This window comes from Helianthus annuus, chromosome 13 (assembly GCF_002127325.2).
Source record: "Helianthus annuus cultivar XRQ/B chromosome 13, HanXRQr2.0-SUNRISE, whole genome shotgun sequence".
Classification (NCBI taxonomy): Eukaryota; Viridiplantae; Streptophyta; class Magnoliopsida; order Asterales; family Asteraceae; genus Helianthus; species Helianthus annuus.
Window position 1 is genome coordinate 69,078,235 of NC_035445.2, and position 6,251 is coordinate 69,084,485.

Genomic DNA, 6,251 nt, shown 5'->3' on the forward strand with positions numbered 1-6,251 from the left:
GGGAGGATCACAAACTCAATACTTAATGAAATGATGAATTATGTTATTATATCGTTTAGAGTTTGTGTGTTATTGTTTTTTACAACCATGATATATAGACTTTATATTCTACGTTAAATTTATGTTTACTTTAACTTAGTTATATATTATAAATTTAATTTTATGATATATAATATGTGCATATGCAAATCTAGTCACCCATCATGGCTGGCTCCACAAGAACGTCATGAGAGTGATTTGTTGCATTGGATTCTTATAATAAGACATAGCACATATAAGTAGCCTAATACCTGTCTGGTGGACGGGTTACATTGAACAACGTAACAAACAAAGCTAATCTATATTAAGTGTATACAAATTTAAACATTACAAATAAAAGCACCACTCTTTAATTTATAAAAGCAAAACAAATGTCAACGGTTTATACAACCACAAAATGATAGGAGAATAAAGCTGATGGAGTACTAAAACATGAGATGGTGTCATTTAAATGCAAAAGTAAAAGGTAGGCAAATTATATGAATCTAGAATGTATGTTGTTGGCATAGTCACACCGTGGGACCCACGACCCACCCAAAGAACACAATACAGACCTCCAACATATTCTTCCTCCTACAAAGAACCTACTTGACAAAAGATGTAAATCTGCAAACCATCGAGACTAAGTTAATACCAGTAGTTAAACATCAAGATTATTTATAGGAGTTCCAAAAATATATTATATTCAATACATAAAGTTAGGGGTGTTTATCAGGTATTTTTAATCGGTGTTTCGGGTTAGTCAGGTTTTGATGGCTCGACACTTCAACCGAGTACCAACTCAAATAAGTTCGGTTATTCGATATTCAGGTTATGAAAGGGGTTGCTAAAGAAATTATGGCTGCTAAAACTAACACCAGTTATTGTGCTGCTAAATTACATGGATTCAAATTTGTATATATAAATGCATCATATTATGTCTACACTTTGACACATTCTATATGCATATAGTTAGTACAATTACAACCTTACTAAAAAAGGATATATAGATCTCCACTTCAGGTTTCATCAAAACTGTAAGGGGTTATGAGATAACTCAATATAGCATACACTACTAACCTTTTCATTTCAAGCAAAATGCATGTTTTTCTTTGGATGAACAACCTATTGCCTTCATGTATTTCGTCCATATATAAGGCTTTTATGGGACCAACAATCATCTCGCCTGCAAACAACTATTCAAGTTAATTATATATGCAAGAAGATAGCACTTTCAATTGCACGGGATGAGCATTTCGTACCGGTACCCACTTTTTGCCATTTTCGGTACCGGTACCGTACCAAACATTTTTGTTATTGGTACCCAGTTTTGACTAATTTCAGTACCAGTATTTTCGGTATCGGTACCGGTTCGGTATGATACCAGTACCACACTCATCCCTAATTGCACTCATCCCACACAATCATAAGTAAATGGATCAAAACTATCACCAACCGAAATGATTTCATCGCTTACTTTTCTTCCTCTAAAAGGTAGGCGTACATTTAGGACTTTTTAGCTGCGGTTTCGAGAATTTTCTTATTCAAATGCTTCATTGCACCCCATGCAATGGGAGCCCTTCATATAATCACCAAAGTAAAAAAAAAAAATAGACTAAAACTTATAAATAACCAAATATTAATCACTTCATGCAAAAATGCAAAAAAAGAGAGTTTTTATGACTCTAACCTTGTTATGGGAGCTGTTAAGCAAAAGTTTAAACATGCCTTCTTGCTCTCTGTTAGTATTTCTTCAGCCGCAAGAAAACAACACACTGCATCGATGTGGCGGGATGGTTCAGTACCCTTGTCGGTGATCAGACCATGGTAATAGTATGCTGCAGCCTGATTACATGTGTCAAACAACGGCTCGGGTTTAAACATGTTGGCATACGAAACGGTTATATGAATATAAAAAATTTAGCAATGCAAACCTTTGCTTCAAGAAACTTCCATTTGATAAACGAAAGATGTTTCTTTTCGTATCCGTTAAGGTTGTCACACGTTGACAATCAATAGTGAGGCTGCATGGGGGGGGGGGGTTAAGCGTTGGCTGAGAAGATTTAGATGTTGTTAATGGTGGGAAAAGGTAAAGTAAGTACCTGACTGAAATAACTTAATTGCTCGCATGCTAGTCTTCTTTTAACCGATAAAGTGGCGTTTTTACACCCGACAGCTGAAGCAAGCTGCATTTCTGTTCCCTGAAAGTCATCTGATATGGTATGAGCATGTTTCAAATGTACTGTTGATGAGTTATTACCATGATAGAGCAAGTTAGAAACTTAGAGGTGTCAAAACGACAGGGGTAACGGGTCAAAATGGGTAACTTTTTACGGCAATTCGACCCACCAACACTTTACATTTTGTTTGAACTTTATAAATAATTAATGTATTAGATAAAATTATATTATTCTTTAGAGTGATTATGACTTTTAAAACATGTGAGAACACTTTGGGTGACTTTTGACCCGTTTGGCCCTGTCAACCCATTTCATGTTATTATGTCTAAAGGAATCCTGAACGCCATTTACTTAATTTATCGGTATACGATAAGTGAATAATACGCTATTCACTACAAGATTCCAACAACAAACATACATACCTGTCCTAGTGCCTGAATGTAAGTAGCCTCGAGTACATTCTCCTGCAAATCTACAGGCAGCTTCATCCTAATAATAAAGTTCGATACGAAATTAAATAATTAGGTCCACCAACAGAATTTATGGTTCATCAAAAATATTAACATACTTTATATGAGGTGGAATTTGGACAAGAATTTCGCGAAGACAGAATTGCAGGTACCCAGCTGCCTTCACCAATAAGTCAACCGCCGACCCAATGTCATCTGCAATTAAAAAATTAACAGATCAGTGGATATTTAATTAATTTAATGTGAGATATTGGTGATATATGACAGTATAACACCTGTGGATTCAACTATTTTGCTAGGAATAGTTTGATCCGGAATCAGTTTTGAATTTGCCTCCATTAATGTCATCATAGCCATTATATGAACAACGGATAGTAATTCAAACCACGAGTCAGCAACACTTATGTCCTGTTCAGCAAATTTAAGATTAGGTTACAATATACAAAATTAATCTCCATAAACAGCATGAGATGATAAAAAAAATAGTTACTTTAAAAAAATAGATGTTCGTACATTGCATATAAAAAAGTTTACTTCCTGATGGATTTGTATTCTCAGTGGTTCCAGAAAGATCCTCTTCATCAGTGATCACTCTCTTGTCCTTATCACAATCACTTTTTCTCTGATTCTCCTAATCATTTACCGGCTCATTCAGCCTCATTGCCTTATCACGGCTACTGGTTCTCTTTGTGAAACCATTATCAATCACAACTTATAACACCATTGCAAGTAAGCGATTTGGAGCAACTCCAACAGTTTTTTTACACAATTTCACCATACAATCCAACGACGATTCTTCCTGTAGTGTGATTGTTAAATGCATAACATAAAAGATATCTATATGTTGATTATCAATATCCAAATCAAGGAATAATTTGTGTGTGTAATTTCAAATCAATTGCTAACCTCAAATTCTTTCAGAGATACATACAATCCTTTTGCAAGCTTCTTCCTCCGAGTTGCAAAATCCATTGGATGCTTGATCACATCATGAAAATCAGAACTTCAACAAAATGAATCAAATGACAATAAGAATGGAGAGCAACTCAAAGCTAACTCCTCATGGTCAACTTACTGTGAACCTGTGATCATTACCCAACCTAGTGAAATCTAAATGACCAAAACCAATAAGCTTCATATCAGAATCTTTACTTTTGGACATGAAAAGGAGGTTCTGAGACAAGAAATTCAATAGAGGGCCAATAAATATTAAGAAAAACATGACTAATAATTATATCTTGAAACTTAATTAATTTAAAAAAATAAAAAAATAAAAAGAAATTTCTGAAAAAAGGCATGCATTTATAACCTCAGGCTTTAGGTCATGGTGCCCTACGCCTTGAAGATGGCAAAAGGTAAGCTTTGTATCTGAACAATTATCAACTTCGCATCTGTTTTTTTATGTCTTCCACCTCTGTCTGCATTTGAAACAAAGTTTGACTAAAGTCAACTCATCATGCAACAAATGACACAAAGCACAAACTAACTAACCAACAATAGTCACCAATTCACCTCATTAGGGCATTGCAAATTCCTAAACCCTAAAATCCTCAAACTGAACAATAATCACAGCAAATTAGTATACAACGACAAATATAAAAATTAACCTGAGAGGGAGGATGAGCAACCGAAAACCCAAGATCGCCAGAGATGGAGAGGGCATCGAGCATACCGCCGAATGAGTTGAGGCCAATTGTCGATTGAATAGAGGTCCCTTGAACAACAGCAGCAAAGCATGAGCGAGAGAGAGGAAAGTCAGTAACTGAATTTGGAAGACAGGGTGAGTTATATGGGTGAAAAGAAACTGACGGAACCCTAGAATCAAGGGGAAGTTATTAGGGACGTGGGGAAGAGGTGGAGGAACCGTAAAACTTCATAGAACTGCCACAATAGAAGTTAAAATTGAGTTTAAATGGTCAGGATTTGATTTCAGCAAGATTCAATGGTAGAGATTTATTTGAAAGGTAGTTAGACTTAATGGGTTCCATATATATATATATATAATTAACATAAATCTACTTTGATGGTGCATTGGATTCTTATAATAAGACATAACAAATATAATTAACATAAATCTACTTTGATGGTCCATCATCATGTATTTTTGTTTAGTACTATTTTACATTTTGGGTTTATATTAGATTATGATGTCGTGGTAACACCACATAACTCACTTTGGTGAAAAATATGTGACAAATAATAATAAAAAAAAATTAAAAAGAGGGGGGGTTATGGGGTTATGTATCTAGGGTATGTAATGGTAACATCATATACCCATCATTACTCGATGAAAAATATGTGACAAATGATAAAAAAAATACAGGAAAGGGGGGGGGGGTATGGGGTTATATCTCTAGGGTATGTAATGGTAACATCATGTACCTATCATTACTCAATTTTAAATTTTTTGTTTTTCATTTAATCTCTAAATTTATAAACTTTTAAAACAAATAACATTTCATACATTTAAAAAAACATTACAATAAAATATATTTAATACTACTCATCTTCATCGCTGTTGTTGCCTTCTTCTACGTGATCTCCGTCATCCAAACCTTCATCTTCAAAGCCTCCAACTTCGAAATCTTCTTCTTCTTTGTGCCACCATCGTGTCGAATGTGGCGAATCGCCCAAGCATGCTAGACCAAATCCACCTTTAACGCGTTATGTAATTCCCTGGAATGCAAGAGTTGACCGTTTTAGATTCTCTCCTCCATTGTTGCTTGCGTTCCTTTAAAACTATCTTCTGGAAATAGTTTTGACATATTGCTTTCCCCTCGTCTTGTAAAATCATATTATGCATTATGATACAAGTATACATCACCATTCTAATTTTTTCTTTATCCCACATACGACAAGGATTTCTAATAAAATGTCATCGTTGTTGAAGAACCCCAAAACACCTCTCTATGTCCTTTCGCGAAGACTCTTGCAGCTTCTTAAAATATTGTCTTTTTATATTGAGCGTTTCAAAAAACGTTTTCACAATATTTGAACACTCCGGTATATACCAACGCCAAATAGTATCCATTCACGTAGTGATTCCCAATTGCATGAAACCCGACTTTCGGTATTGTACCCAAAATGTAACACTCTAGCAATGGTGAAAACTCGAAAGTATTTATGTTGTTCATACACCCGGCAAGACCAAAGAAGGCCGACCAAATCCAAAGGTCGTATGAGGCAACCTCTTTTAAAACCAACATTGGTCCTTTCTGGTCATCGCGTGTGTGTTGACCTCGCCATGCGGTTGGACCAATTATACCAACGCGATTGATGACAGTCTAAACTACCAATCATTTCGAGGATTCCATGTTTTTCCAAATGCACTTCGTATATTTGTTGAAGGAAGTTCCAAGTAGGGTTTCTCAAGTAACGTTTTCCATATAATTGACATATACCTAAAAATTAAAAATTATATATAACCATATTTATTTTTTTAACTTTATTGTACAATAAAACTAAATTAAATACATGTGAGTAAGTAAAAAAAAATACCGTAGCAGAAATATTCAAAGGTATCGCGTGTGGTTTCCTCCGTCATCTTCAAATACTCGTTGTTGATGTTGTACGTGTTTCCGTA

General features: G+C 35.0%; 1 pseudogene; it reads right to left on the reverse strand.

Moving 5' to 3' along the window:
* Positions 1–358: 358 nt before the first annotated feature.
* Positions 359–4,560, reverse strand: LOC110898083 (annotated as a pseudogene).
* Between the last annotated feature and the right edge of the window lie 1,691 nt (positions 4,561–6,251).